The following is a 4,426-nucleotide window of genomic DNA, read 5'->3' as shown; positions in this document are numbered from 1 at the left end:
TCCCCGGGTCCTTGGCTCCCCTCCCCGGGTCCTCCGCTCCGCTCCCCGGGTCCTCAGCCCCGCTCCCCGGCTCACCTGCCACGCTCCCCGGGTCCTTGGCTCCGGTGCCCGTCCTTCCCAGGCCCCCTGGTCTCCGATCGCGGCGCCCGACGGCTTCCCAGGCCCTGGCCGGCTCCCCTGCGTCCTCTTCTCAGCCTCCTTCCCTGGCTTCTGGCACCCGGGCTGCGCGCATGCGCATTAGGGCGCGCGCGCGGTCACTGACCCTTTCTTAAAGGGCCAGCGTCCATTAACAGGAAATGAGGCTAAACAGGTACAGGGTATAAAGGGGTGTATTGTCCAAGAGGGCGGGGCCTGATCTTCGTGTTTTCCAAGCTAGGAGTCAGGTCTCCTTGTGTCGTCTTGCCATACTCACGTATCTCTCTTCTAGAGCTGATCCTGCCTCGCCATCCGGTCCTGCTGAATCCCGAACCCCGCACGCTGTCCGTCTGCCATCTGACAGTCCGTACCATCTCGGATCCCTGCGGTGACCCGTCATCTCGCTCCAAAGGTTCCGGACCCCGCCTGACATCACCTCGGCTTCCGAACCTGAGCTACGTCACCCGGACTACCATCTGTGACTCCGCGGTCCCAGGGACTCCTTCGTTACACTCACTGGCACGGACTGTTCTACTGCCCATAGTGCTTCAGCTACCGGACTCCTTACCACCATCTTAGAGTTCGGCCCAGTGGATCCACCTCCTGGGTCTGCCCGACCGCCTTGCCCTGACAGTAAGATCAGGCCATGGATCCCGCTGCAGCACTAGCAGCCTTGCAAGAGGAACTCCAACGCCAGCGTGAAGTCCAGACCCGCATGCTGAACTTTATGACTTCCGTGGACACCCGCCTGACCACGCTACAAGCGGCAGTCACGTCTTCGACATCCCAAGCCGCCACTAGTCAAGCCACGTCCCCCGCTCCCGTGGCTGCTTCTTCGGATGCTTCCAGACTGCGTTTGGCCTCACCACCCCGGTACGCCAGAGATCCCAAGTCCTGCAGGGGGTTTATAAACCAATGCTCCCTCCATTTCACGCAGCTGCCACATCTGTTTGCCTCCGACCAAGCCAAGGTCGCCTTCATCATGTCTCACCTGGAGGGCGAGGCACTGGCGTGGATGAACCCGTTGTGGGAGAAGGAGGACCCTATGACCAAGGATCTTCAAGAGTTCCTGCAGGCCTTTCGCAGCACCTTTGACGAGCCGGGACGCGCCTCTGCGTCTGCTACATCCCTCCTCCGCTTACGTCAAGGAACACTGACGGTGGGCCAATACGCCATCCGTTTCCGCACTTTGGCTTCAGAACTCGGGTGGAATAATGAGGCCCTAACAGCCGCCTTCTGGGAAGGACTCTCGAGTCGCATCAAAGATGAGTTGGCGGGTCGTGACGTGCCCTCCACCCTAGATGCCCTGATTGCCCTAGCAACTCGAGTGGACATACGTTTTCAGGAGCGCTCCAAAGAGCTGTCTCGTGAGAGACGTCCGGTACGGCATTCCTCTCCTCCACAGAAGCCCTCCGTATCTCAGTCATCAACAGCTGGGATTCCCGTCCACGAGCCCATGCAGATCGACCGAGTACGACAGTCTGAACAACGTCGAGCAGAGCGGCTCGCCAAGGGTCTCTGCTTTTACTGCGGAGAGGACACACACCTCCTACGCTCCTGTCCGGAAAGGCCGGGAAACTCCAAAGCCTAGGGTTGGTAGGAGAGGCCACCCTAGGTGCTGGGACTCTCTCAGACCCGGTTATGTGGACTGTGCAAGTGTCAACGGGAGAGACGCGCTTCACGGCTGAGGCATACCTCGACTCTGGAGCAGCAGGCAATTTCATCCAGCAGGCCACGGTGGACAAGTACCAGCTGCCTGTTACTCCACTCGAGAAGCCCCTAGTGATTGCCTCTGTGGATGGGAGACCCCTCTCTGATACCATCTCCTGGGTCACCAGTCCGGTCGAACTGCGTATCGGTGCCCTGCACACCGAGAACATCGCTCTCTACGTCCTTCCACACATGTCCCATCAAATCCTGCTGGGACTTCCCTGGTTGCGGACACACGAACCATCAGTCAGCTGGGGTACTGGCGAAATCACCCGATGGGGTCCTGCTTGTCATGAGAAGTGTCTGAAGTCCATACAACCCATCCGACGACCTCCGGTTCCAGAGAACCTGCCGGAACTGCCTTCGGCCTATTGGTCCTTCGCAGACGTTTTTGACAAGAAGGAGTCTGAGGTACTTCCGCCACACCGTCCCTACGATTGTGCCATCGACCTGCTCCCAGGAACAACACCGCCTCGAGGACGGATATATCCGTTGTCTCCAGCCGAAACCAGGGCCATGTCCACCTACATCACAGAAAGCCTGGCAAAGGGATTCATCCGGAGATCCTCCTCTCCTGCGGGAGCAGGCTTCTTCTTCGTTAAGAAGAAAGAGGGTGACCTACGCCCATGCATCGACTACCGGGGTCTGAATCAGATCACCGTAAAAAACAAGTACCCTCTGCCGCTCATCCCCGAATTGTTCGACCGGCTCAGAGGAGCCCGTGTGTTCACCAAGCTGGATCTTCGGGGTGCCTACAACCTAGTTCGTATCCGCTCTGGGGACGAATGGAAGACCGCATTTAATACTCGCGATGGGCATTATGAATACTGCGTGATGCCCTTCGGCCTGTGTAACGCACCAGCAGTCTTCCAAGAATTGGTGAACGACATATTCCGGGACCTCCTCTACATCTGTGTAGTAGTTTATCTGGATGACATCCTTATCTTCTCTCCGGACCTCCAGACCCACAGAGAGAACGTACAGCTGGTTTTACAAAGACTGAGAGAGAATCGTCTCTACGCCAAATATGAGAAGTGTGTCTTTGAGCAGTCTTCTCTCCCTTTCCTGGGATACATCATCTCGGGCACTGGACTGCAGATGGATCCAAAGAAGATCTCCTCCATACTCAACTGGCCTCCCCCTTCTGGACTGAAGGCAATCCAACGGTTCCTGGGATTCGCCAACTACTACCGCCAGTTTATCCCTCACTTCTCTGCCCTGACTGCTCCTCTCTCCGCTTTGACCAAAAAGGAGGCTAATCCAAAGGACTGGTCACCTGCGGCCGACGCCGCGTTTTGCTCACTGAAGCGAGCATTTGCCTCCGCTCCTGTACTCCACCGTCCGGAGTTAAACCGCCAGTTCACCTTGGAGGTGGATGCCTCCTCCTCAGGAGCCGGAGCAGTGCTCATGCAGAAGTCCTCCTCCGGCAAGATGGTGACGTGCGGTTTCTTCTCCAAGAGCTTCTCAGCGCCTGAACGTAATTACACCATCGGTGACCGAGAACTATTGGCGGTCAAACTGGCTCTGGAGGAGTGGCGCTACCTCCTGGAAGGAGCAGTGTACCCCGTGATTATCTACACGGACCACAAGAACCTGGAATACCTGCGGTCCGCTCAGCGACTGAACCCACGGCAAGCCAGGTGGTCCCTATTCTTTGCCAGGTTTGACTTCCAGCTCCATTTTCGACCCGCGGACAAGAACGTACGCGCTGATGCTTTGTCTAGGTCTTTCATGCCCATGGAGCAGGAGGAAGAGACTACCCAACCCATCATCTCTCCTAGCAAGATCATTTCGGTGGCCCCTGTCACCCTGGCCCAGATACCGCCCGGAAAGACCTATGTCTCTGAGACTGACAGGCAAAAAGTGTTACACTGGGGTCATGCCTCAAAAACAGCCGGTCATGCAGGCCAGAAGAGAACATGGGGTGCGATTGTACGCCATTACTGGTGGCCATCCCTTCGCACGGACGTCGCTGCTTTTGTCTCTGCCTGCTCCTCTTGTGCCAGAAACAAGACGCCCAAACACCTGCCCTATGGCCGTCTTCTGCCTCTGCCTATACCCTCAGTTCCGTGGCAACACATAGCGATGGATTTTATTACGGACTTGCCATTATCCTCTGGACACACAGTCATATGGGTCGTGGTGGACCGGTTCTCCAAAATGGCTCACTTCATCCCCATGGCTGGACTGCCCTCTGCTCAGGAACTCGCGGAAGCCTATATCCATCACATCTTCCGCTTGCATGGCTTTCCATCCCACATCGTGTCCGACAGAGGAACTCAGTTCACCTCCCGCTTCTGGAGGGCGCTCTGCAATCATCTGGGAGTAACTCTGGACTTTTCTTCCGCATACCATCCTCAGTCTAATGGCCAAGTGGAGAGGGTCAATCAAATCTTGACATCCTTCTTACGTCACTATGTCAACACCCATCACGACGACTGGTCCACGCTTCTGCCTTGGGCTGAATTCTCACATAACCACCACATCAGTGAGTCGTCCTCCAAATCTCCCTTCCATGTCGTTTACGGACTTCAGCCCTCCGTTCCATTGCCTATATCCCCTTCTTCGGATGTCCCTGCGG

Source organism: Anomaloglossus baeobatrachus, chromosome 9, assembly GCF_048569485.1.
Source record: "Anomaloglossus baeobatrachus isolate aAnoBae1 chromosome 9, aAnoBae1.hap1, whole genome shotgun sequence".
NCBI classification, from domain to species: Eukaryota; Metazoa; Chordata; class Amphibia; order Anura; family Aromobatidae; genus Anomaloglossus; species Anomaloglossus baeobatrachus.
The sequence above is the reverse complement of the archived record's forward strand: the minus strand, read 5'-3'. Positions refer to the sequence as shown.